At 38.3% G+C, this 19,521-nt stretch overlaps 1 long non-coding RNA gene across 1 annotated transcript; it reads right to left on the bottom strand.

Moving 5' to 3' along the window:
• Positions 1-11,586: 11,586 nt before the first annotated feature.
• Positions 11,587-18,269, bottom strand: LOC147648544 (uncharacterized). The gene is made up of 5 exons (XR_015280618.1): positions 18,014-18,269; positions 17,610-17,660; positions 15,347-15,521; positions 14,829-14,984; positions 11,587-12,231 (listed from the first exon to the last, which is right to left on the bottom strand). It is a non-coding gene; the product is annotated as an uncharacterized LOC147648544 (long non-coding RNA).
• Between the last annotated feature and the right edge of the window lie 1,252 nt (positions 18,270-19,521).

Raw genomic sequence — 19,521 nt, 5'->3', positions numbered from 1 at the left:
AAAGTGATAATAGAGTATTTGTATAGACAAATCTGTCCAGATGAGACAAGAACCAGACAGAAATCCATTACTTATAATCCAAAACACAGAAGCAGGAACAAACTCTGCTTTGATCACAAATTTTTCCCTACCACTGAAGTTATCCTCTCATGTCCAGAATAGCTGCAGTTCCATGATAAAAACAATGCTACACCCTTAACATCCCAGAGAAACAATCCTGAAGTGTAATACTAGAAATAAAATGTGGGACTGAAGGCTGGGGATGATACCTCACTGTTAACTGGTTCAATGCAAAGTGAATTCCTGATTCTCATTAATTTCTCCTGATATTTTCAGATATTTTCCATGCTGGTTTAATTGCTTTATCACAATATTTTTCAAGGACACAATTAAGTGAGCATTTTACAATGTATGACTAAATTTTAACATGTAATTTGTGAGTTGGCTGCATCAACTTTTCTTTCCTCCCCTGATGACAGTCTGTTTTGCAAACGTCTTGAATCTAGGCACAAACTAAACAAAAAAATATATTCTTATTTCTAACCCTATGCTGTGTATTATTCTATTATGATTTCCACAAATGTATTTGTATACAAATACAGTATATACCGTATAAACTCATATAATATGGGCAATAATGAAAGTATAACTAGTGATTAGGATGGAATGAAAGTAGGTACATCTTCTGAAAAACACAAAAATATTTTTTCTTTTTCTTTTTTTTTTTTTTTTCTTCAGACCCATGTGATATTACCAGGATTTCTCTCTAAGCAAATCAGTGATTTTGATTCTTATTTTTTGATCATATTGGGAAGTCACTTTACTGCACTCTTTTCCTTGCCCTCACTAAATTGTTATCTAACCTGTTCATGAATTGTATTCCTGTCCATTTCATCTCACTTCTCCCAAGGTTCCCCTACAGTCTAGAAGAACTTTACCAGACTCATTGAAATTTTTTGTGTAAGTCAAGTGGATTTTTTTTAGCAGCCTCCATCAGCTTGCTCAATAAATGATTTTATATATTAATAATACAAATATTAAATACAAGGCTAGAGTTTTTATCTGATAAAAAATCAGTCTCCTCTCCTCAAGTCTCCTCTCCTCGAGTCTCCTCTCCTTCCGTGCATGAATGACATAATGCACTGTTCCAAGACTAGAGTTGCTTCAAGATAAACATCATTTACAATTATTATGTATTACTGAGGGATCACTAGCAAAAGTTGGATTTGAATAATGTGTCCTCCTTCTCACACAAATTAGCAAACTGTGGGTTCAGTCTTGTGACGTGATGGTTGTGGGTGGGGAGATGAAAACTCCACAACTTGTGCTCCAGGTGCTCATGAGACAAACAGCCTGGTTTATTATTCTGAACTCACTTAAATTCAAATCTCCTGGGCTGTACAGCCATTGCCTGAGATCTCTCTCCCTGCCCAGCTTCCTGGCCAGTGGTGTGCTTGCTTCTCATCTTGAATGGGGCTGGCAGTGGATCCACTGTAAGTTATCCAGGGACGTGTTCAGACACGAATTAGGCTAGCTGAATTAGATTTGTGTTACGGTCAGATTTACTTTGTCCAGTCCAGGCCAGCTGTACTATGACAATACCGTGACAATTGGATTGGAACTCAGACTTAAGAAGTGGTATTTTTGAGCTAAATCTTGAAATTTTACTCTGCAAAACTCTAGACAGAGTATCAAAGCCACTTTTTTCAAGTAGCTCTCAGTTTGTTTAGTTTAATTTTCAGCAACAAGTGTAGCTGCAGCTGCAAGTAACTGGTACACATTCTGTCACAGGATCTGTTGTGTCAAAACACATATGTCTTTAATGGGGCTTTTGGCAAGCACAGCATAGATGTTTTTATGGAGGTTGATACAAATAAAACTAATAGTTTCATGCTTTACAAATAGAAACTAAAGATTAAAAAATGTAGTTTACACACATCAAAAATATTTATAGAGCTAAACCAGGTAATAGGTGCAAAATATTCAATATATCTTTATTGATAAATCATGAACTAAAAGGACAGTGGCTGACAGCTACACATAGCTCTAAGAAAGGATATCTTTTTAAAAGGTAAGTTAAATAAATGTGAAGTTGTCAATGTTGCTGTATGATTTCAAGAGGTGGGATTTCTAAATCTTGTGACATTACTGCTTTAGAATAAAACTGCAGACTTGCTACATCTTTCAAATTAAATACACTTGGCTTAATTCTGGCAGCTGTTTGGCTCCTAGTGCAAGTTTTTCTTCTTTCAACTGCAACATCATAAAATCCCTTTTAAATATTAGAAATTCCAGATTTAAAGGATTATTTGTAATGTATTTTCTGCGGAGGAAGATGAAATAATTTGTTAGATAAAGACATGCCTGGGGATTAGCAAACTGCAGGGTGCTCAGCCAGGGTGCTCTCAGTTTGAGACGCAAACCATTTCAACAGTGTGCTGACCCTAAGCTAATGCTTGTAATAGTAGGTTGTGGATGTCCTCAAGCAAATTATTTTAATACAGCCCTTTTTCTATTCAGATATTACCTATTTGCTCCGATTACTGTAAACCACTTCAGAGGAGCTGATTGCATGCAAAATTCTTAGAGAGAATTAAAGGACATGGCAAAATGATATGACATTAATGTATTTAAGGTGTCCCCTTAATGTTTTATGCTCTTCCCCCTGCTTTCAGACTCGAATGAGACTGCAGCAGGATAAGGACTGGAGCAGCCCAGACCACACAGAACAGTCATGGGGCCCTCTGCACACCCCGTTACTCCATGGTGTCCCTGCAATCTCTGATCTCCAGTAAAGGGAACCAGACACCCATGGTTCTGCATCAAGACATAGTGCTGCTTGCACAGGGTCTGTGGAGCAACAGAGAAACCCTGGTGAGTTGAAATGCAGCAACAAGTATGTTTCTAGAGAGAGCACTGAGTTTTTGTGCTTGTACTTTGAGGTTAACTCATACAACTGTACATTGTCTAAAGCCCTAAATCAATTCTATAGAAGTTGATTTGAGCTTGTTCTCCACACCAGCTGAAGTAAAATACAGCCTTACTTTATTTTTAAGATTGTAAATCTCTATTTCCCACTGTCTGTTTCAGGTTGAATTTTTATTCTTCTGTGTGGTTTTAGTTGTCCATGATATTTGAAAATTCATGCAGTCAGGTGAAGCCTCAGGTGACTGGAAAAAGGAAAGCATAGTACACAGCAGTAAAAAGAGTAGAAATTGAGACTCTGGGACCTACCAACCTGTCAATCTCACCTAAATGCCTGGGAAGATCATGGACCATACTCCTAGAAATTGTGCTAAGAAATCTGGAGGACAGGGAAGTGGATCAGGACAGCCAGCATGACTTTGCCAAGTCCTGCTTAACCAACCTCATGACTTTTTGTGATGAAGTCACCAACATTAGTGGACAAAGGAAAGGCTGAAGACATCATTTTTCTGGGCTTCTGTAAGGCCTTTTACGTGGTCACCGACAACATCCTTCTCTCTAAATTGGAGAGATGGGTTTGATGGGTGGACTGTTAGATGGGTAGGAAGGGTATTGCATACTCACATCCAGAGGAGAGTGGTGAAGAGAGTCCTGATGGAAATCAGTGACAAGAGGTGTCCCCCAGGGGTCGGTATTTGGACTATGTTATTTAATAACTTCATTAATGACATAGATAAAGGGATCAAATGCAGTCTCAGAAAATTAGCAGATGACACCAAGGTGACACTCACTCTCCTGAAGGATGGAATGCCATAAAGAGGGACCTGGACAAGCTCAAGAAGTGGCCCATGGGAATCTGATGAGGTTTAACGAGGCCAAGTGCTGGTGTTGCAGCACCTGCAGATACCTGGGTGAGGGCAGCCCCTGGTGTCAGCACAGGCTGGGCATGAACAGACCCAGAGCAGCCCTGCCCAGAAGGACCTGGGGGTGCTGTGGGTGAGAGGCTGGACATGCCCTGGCCATGGCACTCACAGCCCAGAGAGCCAAACGTGTCCTGGGCTGCATCCAGAGCCCCGTGGGCAGCAGGGGAGGGAGGGGTTCTGCCCCTCTGCTCTGCTCTGCTGAGACCCACCTGCAGCACTGCATCCAGAGCTGGGGTCCCAGCATAGGAAGGACATGGACCTGCTGGAGCCAGTCCCAAATAAGGTCACCAAATTGATTAGAGGCTGGATAGAGCTCTAAGCAATCTTGTCTAGTGCAAGTTGTCCCTGTCCCCATCAGGGGCTGGAACCAGGTAATCTTTAAGGTCCTTTCCAACTCAAACCATTCTATGATTCCATGACCCTGAGACTACTGAGACTCTGAGATAACTGAAGAACTCAATTTTGTTTGTTAGACTTGCTTTTGGACTGATGAAATGATACTCATGATACTCTTTGTTAATGTCTGTAAAGTGGAAAGAAACAGAATATAAGTAGCCCATTTTTGAAGGCCCCAAAGTTCACTGTGATGAAATAGGCAAATGGGGATACCCACATACTGTGAAAATGTGTGTGTTTTGCGTCAATGCATGATGAACCTAGTTCTGCAAGATTCTCTCACAAATCAGTTGTTGCTGTTTTAATTTCTTTGTGTTGCAAAAACAGCTTCAGTCCTAACACCAACCATGCCAGCAACTGCACAATAGCTGAGAAAGCAAATCTGCTTCACTTTCCAAGGACTTTCTCAGGGTACGATGAGTAGCTTGAAACAGTTGGGCTGCTTAGGTTAAGAAAGCAGAAAGAAGAAATCAATTGTCTTTCATGCCCAATGAAGTAGGAAAAAAAAATCAATTTCTGTAAGAATATGCTGTTTATTACATAATGTGTATTGCAATAATAAAGACCATCTACCATTTGGGAAAAAAACTAGCTGTGGTTGTTAGAGAAAGTCCTTTAAGAGAAAATCACTGGGGGATTTTAAGACAGAAATTTTTATATTTGCTCTCAATATAACCAATCCTCATCCAAGAAATACTATTTCTGCAGTGATTTTCTTAAGATCTCTCCTGTATATGCATATCCAAGACTCTTGGGAAACAATGTGTAGTTAAACTGGGCAGCTTCAGAAAAAGGATGTATGTCAAAAGCATTTGTGCAGTGACTCACCATTGCACAAGGCAAGCATTTGAATGGTTATTTACTTCTGTTCTATTTGTCCTTCAGATTACATTGTTAATGGAGAGCTAGTAGAAACTCTTAGGTTTCAACTGCCTCACATTTTCTATTGGACAAGAACTTCTGTTGTCTTTGAAGAGCAATTTAATTATTTGCAACATAATTTCAATAACCTGCAGGTAAAAAGTCTAAAAACTAGAAAAATCCCTTTTTCTCCCATGAAGTTTTGTTCAGAGTGCAGCAGGTGATATGCTGAAAAAAGTGGGTTGTACACCATGAAAAAGATTATGTCCACCCACATACATATCTTTTTCAAGGAGAGTAGTAACATAAAATACCCTCAAGAGTTGGGTCCACACTGCAGGATGACATTACAGAGAGCTGGCAGCACATATTTCTGCTGGAAAGAAGAAAACCAAAGATGTTAAATATATTTGTTTCTGTGCTCAAGTGTGTTGAACAGAGAATTCACACATGTCTATACGGGGTTTGCAGGTGAATACATATTGCCTGTTAAATTGCAGCTATATTTCCTTCTGTTTCACACCCACACAACATTTTTTTTTTTTTAAGGGCTGTCTGGTTTATTTAACTGTGCAACAAAATGCTAGCAGATTTTGGCAAGCAAATTCAATAGTGTTCTAGAAAACCTGTAAATCAGATTAAAATTTATATTCTTCATATAGTCTTACCAGGAAAAAAAAGAAAAAAGAGATAATGGAAAATTAACATTACAGGCTTACAAAATCATACGACACCATATCATGAACACAGATTATCTTCTCATAATATTTTTGTCCAACTATTTCCTTCATTCTAGCAGTATTCTTTCTCCTCCAACTTTTGCTGTATTGTGAAACTTGATTCCTGATCTGGAAAGGAGTTGCTACCACCTTTATTGCTTTTGTCAGTGCTGTTATCTAAGCCCCCTCTATGTCCACAGCAAATCTAGAAGAGGAAAATCTCTTAAATAAATGCAGCACTAGAGCTGTGGAACTGTTAAGAATCTATTCAGCAAACACAAAATCTCGTGCTATCTTTTCCACTATGTTTGATTTAAGATATAAGGCTTTTCAAGACTATTTCAACAATTTAAAATATTTTATATGTATATAAATATTTGTATACATATGTATACTGTCACTAAGGGTAAAATTGGCACACCTTCATGAGGAGTCTGCCCACAGAATTTTGCAAGCTTAATTCTCAAATAGTGGTATAAATCTTATCTGTGACAGCAACAGAGGGTAGCAGTGACAGCTGTGCAATGAGAAGCAATAATATGAAATAATCATATTTGCTCCCACTGAAGACTTGCATTTTAGACCTAATTAAATACTAAACATCCTGCAGCTTGAGGTAACTTTCTGTGCCTGAAGTATACTATTAAGTTGTGATCTCCAAGCTCGCCTGCAATAATATTGAATCACCTAAAGTAAATGTAGGATTATGGATTTAATCCTACACTACTTTAAGCTGATGTAAAGTCTTTTGAAGTATTTTATCTTGAACTGAATTAATTTGGTCTAGATAGAAGAAGCTGAGATGAGTTTTACTCTGATAGTAGTCCCACTGAATATGATTTACAGCTTTAGTTCATTATGACCTGATTTTGAACTAATAATCAGAGTGGGGAACAATTTCCTTTAAAACAACCCTAAATATTTTTGAAAAAAAAAATCAAACTTAGCTCACTGCATGTTTCAAAGGAAGATAAATAGCTATAGCTGAGAGGGAAGGTCCCTGTATATGCCTTGAAAATATACAGTGAAACTAGAAAATAAAAAGCTGTTCAGAGACCATTTATAAAAAACAAACAAACAAAAAAAAAGAAAAAAAACAAAACAAGAGAAGAAAAAAGCACTATAAATGTTCTCAGCATTGCTCCAGTTGCAACAGCAGTTGAGGGGGTGGAGGAACAGTCCCTGCAGGATGCAAATCATTCACAGGAAAATGTGGGATTTGGTCAGAGCAAATTAAAACCAGAACATTATGAGGGGACAACATTCAGACTTCTACACTTATGAAAAGAAATGCAGTATGTTGCTCTGCTTCTGACAATATGTACAATAGGAATTTAATCAGGGCCAAAGTGTGAGCTCAATGAGATGCTCAGATCACTCCAACCTCTAATAATGCAGGTAAAAATGAAATGGAGATGTGTTTAATTCATCTAGAAACATTCATCCACGTCCCATGCTGTCTTACCTATTAGCAGAGGTGTAAAAGGTAGGGACATGCCACTGTCCCTACCCACATGTGTCTGCTCAGTCAGAAACACTGAAACAGGAGCTAATGATATCTGAATAGAGTCTCTATCATCTTAGTCAGTTGTTTTAATTTCCACATCATAACCACAAGATGATCCTTACCCTGGCACTAGAGAGGGCTGTGAGCAGTGCTTCTTCTCTGCTCTCCTCGCCTTCTCACCATCATGGGCACATTTACACTTCAGCAATTAGCCCTAAAGAAATCAGTCCTTTTCTAAATATCTCCAGAGATCCCTTAACATTCAAATAGGTGAAGAATAATGAATTGGAGAGTTTATTGATATATGGGAGCAGACAAGCTGTGGAGTACCAGAACTCCTACGTGTATCTGCTATTTTTCCTCCACAGAAGGAGCACAAAGGCAAGACAGCCTCAGGACTACACAGTGCATAGGCAAGGACTGTCTGTGACCCAGGTGAAGCTGACACTCTCTCCTGCAGGAGCCCTCTGGCATCAAACTCAGCAATCTGGGCTTGGCCAGGATGGGAAGGAGAATTAGTCCCATTTATTTGGCTCTAGATCATGTTAGAATAAATAGCTGCTTAGCCTTGGAGCTGAAGTGCAGATGTGCATCAGCCAGTTAGTTATACAAACCTCTTTCTCTTTTCTCATTTTGAATACAAACAAAAACTTCCAGAAAGGAAAGGTAAAGATTACCCCTAAAAAAAAAAAAAAAACAAACAGAAAAACCTATCTGTGACCTTCATGGCACATGGATTGCTCTCTGAAAAACAAACAGCTCTATGAGCAACAGCACAGATGAAACTTGATTCCCTACAGTTTTGTGTCCTCGTGTCGCTTGGTAATGCCCTGACTCCAGCTCTTCTCCACAGCCTTTATTTATATTCCTTTTGCTTCCTGGTGCAAGATGCAGGCTGTAACATGGAGGGGCTGGAACCAAGCAGGACAGGTAATCTGCACAGCCAGATCAGCTCTGTGGCTGCACTCGGTGTAGCTTCCCTGGCTACAAGGGCTTTTAAATCCCAATGATTAAATAGTCCATAAAAATGGAAACAGCAGCAGCACCAACATAAATGAACTGAATTCCACTAGAAAATGGAATATACTCTTATGAGCTGTTGCTTGCTCTGAAGCACATGTCCTTCTTATGCTAACAATGAGTGACAGTCTTTTCATTGCCCCTAACAATTTTAACACAGGAGACTCATGAATTCCCACAGCTGCCACAAAATTTTGCACAGCAGTGTTTTCTATTGGGAAACACACTTGCTGTTAACATACATGGATATAGAAGACCTACATTAACTGATCATTAGCATTGAAATAATTATTTTATACACAACCATTCATGATGCAAAATAGTTCAGATAGTTCTACATTGCTTCATTCATGAAGAATTATCTAATACTTACACAGAAATTAGACTTGAACAGAGTAATTAAATAATTCAGAGAAAGTTAACATGATTATGGGAACAAGAGAGATTTTCACTCTAAAATCTTTGTTTGAAATTTGGTTCAGTGCCTGTTTATGCTAAACCTGAAGGGATCCTACAAAATGATGGAGAGATACTTTTTGCAAAAGCAGGGCAAGGGAAAATGGCTTTAAACTGAAAGAGGGTATGTTTAGATGTTGGAAAGAAACTTTCTGCTCAGAGGGTAGTGAAACACTGGACCAGATTGCTCAGAGAGTATGTGAATATCCCACCCCTGGAAGTGTTCAAGGCCAGGTTGGATGGGGCTATGAGCATTGTGGAATGTAGTGGAAGGTGCTCCTGTCCTTGGCAGGCAGGGTGGAATTACATGAGCAGTCCTTAAGGCCTCTTTCTATCCAGGCCTTTCTATGATTTTATGATTCTATGATTCTACGATTGATTCTGTGTTATGATTCAGATGCTATGAAAGGCAAGTTGGATTGCTATATACAACATTGTCTATAACGAAAATGAACCAAAAAAAATCCCAAGTTTCTTGATGAAAAAGAGCTCCTGTGTTTGAGAAAAAGCTGTTTGTAAAAGGAATATTTTCTAAATCAGGCTGGAGTACTACTTCCAAAACATTTGTTGAACAAGGGAGCCATATAAAGCATGATTACTCAGTCCATAATCTGGCACTGTTTTCTAAACCACCATAGAGGTATATATTCTTATACTTGGGCATTTGCTGCTTGGCTGAATGAAAATCACTGTCTCCATATACTCTAAAACAGAAATCTTAAAGGTTCCTTAAAGAGGAAATACCTCTGAGGAAACAGGCCAGTGAGTTTAGTAGTAGACCAGATAACAGAGATACCTGATTTCTTCCACTGGCTGATTTCAAATGACTCACATAAATCTACTTTAGTAGCATCCAGGTTCGGAGAAATTTAATATTAGGTATCTATCATGCAGCTACTCTGAGAATAATTTTAAAGGTACCAGTAATACAGAGTTTTTGTGGTTTGAAAGTTAGGTTGTCATCTGAATTCAGAGACTCAAACACTTCATAAAGTTGCTTCACGTTTTTTATGAAAGGGACTTACTGCAAATCACAGGAGTAGCTAAACTTTTTTACTTTGAAAATGCTGGCCTTGATTTCTCTGATATTTCTCATCCTTAAAATAAAAATAATGGACAAGATCTGATATCACCAACTACTCTCACAGTTACCAAATGTGACTATATAAACATACATAAGGTCAAAGCAGGAGTTTGCTCTTCAAAAATGTGTTCTTCAAATCATTTCATTTGAGAGTACAGAGGTAGCAGTTGTAAAAAAAAACAGGGAAACTGGAAAGACTTTTTTTTTTTTCTGTTAAATGTGATTACTAATTTGTATATAGGATCTTACTGCAGTTTTACAGAACCTCCATGACCCTCCTAAACATGACATGTTCATATTGTAAAGAACAGAAACTAGATACCAGTATTTTGTATTTAGCTATTAGTCTGTGCCACCTAGCAAGAAATTGTTTCCAACTTTGCTAGCTTATATTGGCACATTCTCTTTGCCCTTCAGTCCATACAGGTTCGTGATCTGGTTTTCCAAATGTTCCACTTTGTTTCCACATGATTATGACTGAATTTACTCCATAGGCAAAATAGTAAGAGACATCACAAAGGAGAATATATATCAAAGTGGAAAGACACACCAGACCACTATAATTAGAATATTAATTGCGTCTCATCTTCTCTGTAGCCAGCCACCAGCTTTGTGGCACTCAGTCTGGACTCAACAGGAGATCCACAAAAACCAGATGTGTTGCATGGAGCCTTCTGTTTTTAAAATGTCCCAGAAATAATGTCTTCTGTCTGAAAGGGCTAGTGTTAAATTTTATTTTTTCCTTTCCTCTTCTGCAGTTATCTTGATTAATTTCACCAGTAGAATTGAATACTAAATTTAAAACCTCATTGCTTTTCTCATGCATGAGCACACAAAGATATTTCTTCCTCTTTCACCTCAGAATTTTCCTGTTGCTTAGTCTGTGTAAGAGGTGGCTGCTCTTGTTGAATTCTAGTCATTCAAAATGAGGTGCACCTTTGCTGGTGCTGGTTCAGCATTAGTGGAGAGAGCCATCAAACCACCTGGGCAGCTGCTGAAGCTCCCCCTACAGTCAAAGGAGAGGGCAGATCTACTGTGTACAATTTACTGTGTACAATGTACATCATTGAACTATAACATCTTACAAAGTTTTTGTAGCAAATCCCTCCCCTGCAGGCAACTCCCCTGCATTCATTGCAATGCAACCTTTATGCATTGAGCAGAAAGTAAGATAAACTCTGCCTAGGTACCCACAGAATTAACCTCACTATTAGGCTTTCTAGTGTTATGACAGTTTAAACCACATAGGACTGAATTTATTACTTTAAACAGATGAATCAGCTTAATAGTATTAACAGTTGATTTGTAGCATCTTCACCTATGAATGCATATTTATGTGTTCCTTCTACTCACCACAGAGTGCAGTCCATCATTATGTATGAGATTATCAGAAAATATTCATTGTGCAGTTTGCAAGAAGATATGGGCTATAATCTAATTGTATTTTTATTATTCTGGTGAAAAATGGCTGCTGCCACTTTGAAGTGATGGGCATATTTCATATCTTTGTTCAAAATGCAGGTTTATTTCCATCTACTTCCTCCAAAAAAGTCACAGAGGCAATAATTCTGTCTGGGCCCTGACTGCGTGCTCACATTGGGTGGAAGCAACTGATGTACATATTTGAGTGGAAAATAGAGAGGAGTCTGCTTGAAAAGAACATTTTTTGTGAGGAAGAATCAAGAGGCATGAAAATTGAATGCTTCAATAAGTTAATTTTATGAAGGCTCAATCCATCAAAACACATTTTGAAAAATTAGATTTCTAGAAATAATTCTGATTGTTGAATTTGGAGAATGTTGAAAGAAAAACTTCTCACTCTAGGGATCCACTTGACTGTTCTGATGAATACTAATCAACAAATTTATTTTTCACTTTGCTTCTCTAATCTACAAACTACTACCTTGATAATGTTGTATAAGATAAAGGACACAGGATAAGAAGTGCTAATATAAAGATGTTTCTTCCATGCACCCGTGACTAAATTCTGACTATTTACACAGATATATCCTGTGGTTACAATTGATTTAGGCAGATGTTTGTTTTGCACAGTTTTTACGTGATCAGAAATTTTTCAGATACCTTTAGAAGCTAAAGGCGTTCAGAGTATGGTTTTAGGATAATGATAAGGTACTAGGATAAGAATGTTTTTCTACTTGTAAATGTGAAATCAAGACAGCTTATAGATATACTACTTTATTGTACTGAACAGTCAGGATATTATTCTTCATGCTGAGCAGCATATATGCTTTTTCACATGGTGCAACAGGTCACCTGTGTTCTCATCCTTTGTATTTTTGTCCTTCTGCCCTCCTATGGATTTATTTACAGAAAACAGACCTGTAAAGACAAAACAAGGCAAAAACTTCTGATATCTTTGGTTTACTAGTATCTCAAAATAGGATTTGAGTTAGTCACACAGCTATTTAGGGACCTTATCTAGAGCTTGTGAACATCACGCAAATCAAATTTTTCCTTTGACGTTTGGTTCAAGATTAGATTACATTATGCATCCTCTACTACATATTCATTATACATCCTTATTTAAAAGAAAAATAGCTTCAACGTGATTCATTTACTTATAGCCAGCCAGATCAGTACATAAGGGAATGTACTGTATGGTAGATATAAGACCCCTGGAAGATCATGATTTTTCCATACAGGCTTAACACCATATTGCAAAGAATTCTTTAATGTTCTACAAAGATAATATTTTCTGCAAAAGTAAATTGCTTATATACTTATTTAAATAAAAACCTCTTACTGTAAAACTCTAAGCAAAAAAATGGGTTGGGGGACATTTGTCTGTGTGTATATGCAATTTCCAGTAACTGAGTCCTTCTGGGTGAACACCTTTAAGCGCAGAGGGAGGCAGAAGACAACTCTCTCCCAGCAAAAGCCTGCTCCTCATTCATACACCCACACACAGGCAGACCTGGCGCAAGGCCTGGACAGATATTCCAGAAGCATGCAGTCAATGGATAGATAAAAGGATTCTGGCACTAGCTCCTCTAGGATGGCTGTATCTCTGGCAATAACTTCATTTATGACCTCTTAAAATGAATTAAAAAGACAAATTAGCTTGGCAATCAAATTCTTCTCTGATGGCAAGGAAAAAAGAGACAAGCCAGTGCAGACTAGCTCATTGGTTTACCTGTAATTTTTTGGCACATTTGTGCAAATTTTGTATTTCTCCCATTTCCCCATGCAAGAATAAAAGACAGTGACCTAGGCAGCAGCCCCTGAGTGTAAAATTCGTAGAATCATGGAATATTTTGAGTTGGGAGGGACTTTTTAAAGGTCATCTAATCCACCCCCCTGCAATCAGCTGGAACATCTTCAACTAGATCAGGTTGCTCAGCACCCAGTTCAACCTGACCTTGAATGTTTCCGAGGATGGGACATCCTACACTTCTCTGGGAAACCTATTCAAGAGTTTCACTACCATCATTGAAAAAAAGCCTGCCTATACCTCTTCTGAATCTACCCTCTTTCAGTTTAAAGAATTACCCCATGTCCTATCACTGCAGGTCTGCTGCTAAAAGGTCTGTCCCTATCTTTTGGGTAATGAGAGGCCACAGTAAAATCTCCCCAGAGCCTTCTCTTCTCCAGCTTGAACAGTGCAACCTCACTTACCAATTTCTCCCACCTTAGTTCTTCTGGTTTACACAAGAACCTGTCACAAATCAGACAACTAAGGCTTCTCTCAGCTAAGTACTTCACACCTAAGGCAATGAGGACTCTGGCAGTGGCCAGCTTGTCCACCTGTGGCCTGCTCTGGTAGCCCACAGGCAGTCTAGCTTGCTCTCCAGCTTTGCCGTGCTCACTGGAACAAAAGAAGTAACAAGCAGCTGAAAATCTGGTCTCTCAGGGTTTTTTATTTCTGTTCTTCTTTGCTGAAGGATTTCCTAGACATGACAGCATGACTGACACCTAGACATCACCTTGAAATTTCCAAGGTCCAATATTCAGAAGTGTTAAGCAGATAGTCACTCCATGCAATGGGAGCATCTAGGACTGGGTGTTAAATACCCTTACCATTGCTTGTTTGGTTGAGGAGCAACCAAAGCTTTCATATTATAGTAATTTATGATGAACACCTGAACTTCTGAAACAGGTGAAATTTCAGGTGGCTCCAAAATACCTGATAATAACTGTTTTTAAGCCAGGCAACTTCAGATGCAGAGAGGATGCACCTGAAGATTAACTGTGGGGCAAGTGTCCATACGTGTTTGCAATGTTTCCACAAAGCCTTTGTGCATTTGTTTTATTTGACAGGATATCCACAGCTGTGCCGTATAGATTATTCTGCCAGCATAATGACAAAGACCACAATTGCATCTGCCTTTTGATCAGCTCATTTCCTTGCTGCTTGGACCACAAATGACACTGACAGAGAGAACACAGTGAACTCCTTCTACAGCTACTTTGAGCACTGTGGCAATATATTCGGCATATTTCCGCAGTACCATTGCTATTTTGTTTACTGGGAGCCAACATCAAAAGAAAGAAAACAAGAACATATTCTCTGGCCATGAAGTCAACAACCTCTCATTCCTCAAATCAGCATCTAATTGAGACACTTGTATCTGGCTTACAGCGTCAATACAACGTCATTGCTCAGTGTTTTTTCCTTTTCCACTGACACCGCTGATGCACACTGTTAGAGAGTGCTGTTTAGTTAAACCACAGTGACCCACAAATGCAGTGTCTAATAAAACCATGAGCAGAAAAATTGTACTTCTTCACCTTAGACATCAGTTATGATGCAGTTTTTGCCATAACACTGCAAACATTCCATACATTATTGTATTTTTACTTCTCCAGTAAGGAAATTAAGGTAACACAGTAACAACTCCAAGAGTTGCTGTTTATGCTGAGTTGAATTTTGTTCATCTCAAACCAGAGGCACTTTAATTCTGGAGGGGCAGACTGACCTGAGTTTCAGGAGTTATCTGAAGTTGTCCTGCAGGAGGTGAACTGGAAAGAAGTGTGCAGGTATGACTGTGAAAAGGATGATGAACTTTATTGGCTGGCTCTGGTGTTTTTCTCTGGGAGTTTTTCTTCTGTGTCCACAGCAGAAAATACTACAACTGATAACAATTCCAACATGTAATTTGAGCTCAGGTTCTCTGTAAAAGTGAATACCAGCAGTATTTACTTTTTTCACCATCCTGGAGCTACCTTTTGTCTACATGGTAGCTCAGCACCTAAGGAGCACGGTAATTACGAAAGGTTTCCTTTGGTACCTTGAACTTCACATTAAAAGAACCAATTTTTTTTTCTATTTCAATAGTAAGAAAATAGTAAGAAATAGATAAAAATAGTAGGAAAAAATAGTAAGAAAATTCAAGATACATAAGAAATCTAGATATTATTTGCTATTCAAGTGCCACAGTGATTCTGGACCTTTGTAACACATCTACTTGCATCTTAGCAAAAAATATCTACATACCTCTATTACCACTGGCATAATTCCCAAATGCTAGGATATCTGACATCTTAATTCAGGTAAGTTTTGTCTTCTGAGACTTTTCAATGATCTCTGCTTCAATTAGAAAGAATCGCAGGCAGTTGTCAGATCCATGGGGTGGATTTGTACGAGATGCATCAAATCAAGCTTTGGGGGTCTTTAGAAAGAAGAATGAGAAGGAAAAAAAAAACCAAACAAACTGGTGCATTTTGGCAGGGTGGAGTACTATTAGATATTTTTGAAAAGGAAATTTTTTTCTAGCCTAACTTCCTGAAGGGCTTATGTTACAAGTTAATGCTATAAAGATGCAGGAAGTGATTAGACTTCAAAAGTGTTCACTCCAGAGCACACAGAATGCTACAACTGAACCTAGTCTTAGAGACCCACTGTTATGTTCCACACAACTTTCTGCTACAGAACAAAGTTACTCAAATCCATAATTTGTCTCCAATGAGATCTACTTGTGTAGAAATAAAATAGAGAAAAACGCTTTTGCTGAATATGCTGGCTTCATAAAGTACATTACAAAGTAAGGTCAAGACAGCAATTTTTTCACACAAATTTCTTTAAAAGTGTTTCCTTATCTTCATTATTCCTGCTCCATTGCTCTTTACAGAATATTGATATATTTTTTTCTTTGGGAACATGATTAATCTTATGACAATATCACATCACAAGTCAATTAAATTAAAACATTAAATGCATTTTCAGTGTTTATAAAAGACATTTGATTTTGAATTTGGGTATTAATAAGCTTTTTCATCACTGCATGAAGTCAGTGAGTATATCTGCGACTCTGTAGCTCTAAAAACAAAGCCACTTAATTTAGATTAGGGATTTAGATTTAGGGATTTAGATAATTAACCTTGGAGAAGAGACTTCAGTTGAAAAATCCTTTCTCTATAAAGCAATTGAGAGGGTTGCTTCATTTTAGGAATATGTTTAAATTAAACTTGAGTCCATGAAGTTTAATAAGTAGAATAAACATCTAAATCATGTACTTCATTATACATTTTTAGAATCCATAATAAGCAAAATTAATCTCTATAACAAAAATAGTGGTACAGTCCCTTAAAGATAATTTACAAAACCATAACCACAGTGGAGTTACTGTAGATATATTCCAGGATAATTGAGAGGCAAGGGTCAGCACCAATAAAAGTAAAAATCCAGAGGCAGAAACTGTTTGGAAAGGCTCTGCTTGGGCTTTTCCAAAGCTTTCAGTTTTATGCTAAAAGTGCTCAGACCCTCTGCAATGCCTTCACCTTTCAGCTGCCACCATGCATGCCCAGCTCTTTTCCCTGCTCCCACTTCAAATTCAAAGAGATTAAAACTGCACATGAGTTCTCTAAGGATGCAGGAGCAATTACATTACTCCTAAGGATATTGTGTCCATCGTTTTCCCAGCCTAAAAGTTTCCCATTGTAATCCCAACTTTTACAGAGAGGAAAGGGAAAGCAAACACTGAGTAGCTCCATCCCACAGGCAAAGTACAGCCTAAGCCATAAAATGTGAATCAGAAAGGACAATATATGAAAAGGAACATAAAGACATTAGTAATTAACATCTGATGTCTAAACTAAAGATTCGGATATCCACTGAGAAACCATAAAACTATGTTCTCAAGCACTGTTGCTTTTACTTTGGTAATATCAGCATATTCTTCTATCCAAATCACATTCCTTAGACTGTGTAGTCTAAATGACAATAATAAATTTAATGGCTGTAGGTATTGTACATGAAAGGTAAAATAATGTGGCCTCAGTCATTGTTAACTATTGACATCATATTATGAGTGTACAACCTGATGATTTATACCAGCATATTTACTATACTAGTATATGAGATATTATATATATAATATATATATATTAGTTGAGTATATAAGATTTATAGTAGCATATATATAAAGACCTTTTCCTTTATACGCTGTAGCATATGAATTTGAAGGCTTTTCCCATTCAGCTTAACAGAATTCAAGTTCCCAACACAAATGAGAGTAAAGTCCAACTCCCAGCTCGCTTACATAGCAGCCAAAGAGATCTACTCATGTCTCCACTGAATGTACATTTACAGATAACGGGCAGCACTGACGTCAATCCCAGCACAAGACCATGTGCACTGCACAGAAATCTTTCTCTTTGATCTTTCCCACTGACTCCATGCAATACTGATTGCAAGGGTTACTTTGGCCTGTGCCAGCTAAAACCAGGAAAAATTAAGCCAGTATTTACTACAAACTTACCAGGATTGTTGCAGTTTTAGAAGATCACATGTCCTTCTTGAGTGACAGCATCTAAAAAAATTTCAAGGTCTCTTTTGAAGCTTTTTACCATTGACAAAGCTGGGAGCAGTTGAATGAAAATGCTTATAGTTTTAATATACTATGTAGGTGTGAAAGCCGGTTTTTACTGTGCATCTTAATTGGAGAAGTATAAAATTTCTAAACATGCCTTCTTTTTATCTAAGGTTCCATTTTACGTCCAAAAATGTATAAATAGTTGAGCAGCTCTGGAAGAATCGTTTAGCTGTTCTTATACCTATGTCCCTCTAAGGAGGCAATGTTTTTAGGCGAGGTATTACTTATACTTGAAGTATTTGGGATCAGATGTAATTTCCAAAAATTCTCGGTGTTGACGGAAACTTTACCTTTTCCTTGGCTTTTCAAAAAGAAATAAAAAGTGTGGAAGCATGTAGTTTCTCAACAGCATGGCAAGGACCTGTCAGCCCTGTCAGACCTTGTCTCCATACATCTCCTTTCATGGAAGTGTCTCTTTTCCAGAGGGAGATTTTTTTTTTCACTTAAACGGCAGTTCTTTCTTAACTGTGTCAGATCTCATGCAAATGTATCCGTGGAGAATGGGCAGGAGCACAGGGAACCCCTTTCCTATGAGGCAACACAGCCACCTGCCTGGCTAGAAACTCCCTTTTATGGTTAGAGGCATGATCACCTGTGAGCACCTGCTTGTGAAATACCAGAGGAAAGGCATGACCTCAGAGGGTTTCAGCATGCCCTGGGAAGCCTGCTACTCTGGGAAAACTGCTTCCCCAGCTGCAAAACTGTGCCTCTCTAAAGTAAGAAAGACCTAATTGATAAGGCAGAAGAGGCCATGCTCCTGCAAAATTGCATTCTAACATTCAGTGCTTTCTTCCCAGAGAGGGAATCCTGAGTCTCATTCCCAGCTTCCATGTTGATCAGGGACGATGCAAAAGGGCAGCAATCAATACAGGAACCACAGCATCTCCCCTTCTTCCCTTCCCTCTCCTAAAGGGTATGAAAGCCTTCATCAGAGCATTTGGATCCTGTGCCTCAGGACCAAGGGAGGCTTCTCTGGGGAGAAATTATATTTTTACACCAATTTGAACATTGAACACTCTTCTTCTAACTGTTCAGCTACACTAATAGCACATCTATATCTTTTCTCTGCTGTGCTGTGAGACAAGCCTTCAAACATTTTATTTTAATATTTAACCTTAACTTCAGTTCTTCACCAACCACATTTGTCATCCAGAATAACCTCTTCTATCCCTTCAGCCACCCTGAGGAACTTACTCTGTATACACGATTTGGTTATAAAACAAACCATTATATTATTCCTTACTAGGGGACTATACTCTTCAGAAGTATTTAAAAATGTAGCTCCTGCTATTTCTAATGATTCTTTTTTCCTCCATATGAAGAATGGGCATAACTACAGCTTAAAATATTTTGTCATTCATTCAATAACTTGGGCTCAATACTAAAAACTACCCCTGTGATGTTACAATGGGCCCGACCAATGTGTCAGGTTCCCATGCAGGAAACTTGTAATTCTTGTTCCTTTTCCTGTGTTTGCTCAGTCTCACTTTCTCTTCTCCTTGAGGGATCCAAGGAGTTTCAGCTGTGAGTCATCAATAAGTAGTGGTGGTGACTTCTAGGGAGCTGTATCTTGCCACTCACTGCCACTCGGGGCAGGAAGGTCTGGCAGCAGAGGAGTTAACCTGACTGACAGCATGTCCTTGGGGATCCAGTCTCAGAGAACATGAGACACTGACATAGTATTTGGCTATTCTTGCTCGTCCTCATTCCATTCACAAATATCCCAGAGACACAAATTCTCAAAACAAAATGTTCCATTTTACTTTAAAACCACAGGCAGATTCTCATGAACAGCCAA

The sequence above is a fragment of the Cyanistes caeruleus genome, chromosome Z, assembly GCF_971803275.1.
Source record: "Cyanistes caeruleus chromosome Z, bCyaCae1.hap1.1, whole genome shotgun sequence".
Classification (NCBI taxonomy): domain Eukaryota; kingdom Metazoa; phylum Chordata; class Aves; order Passeriformes; family Paridae; genus Cyanistes; species Cyanistes caeruleus.
The sequence above is the reverse complement of the archived record's forward strand: the minus strand, read 5'-3'. Positions and strand labels throughout refer to the sequence as shown.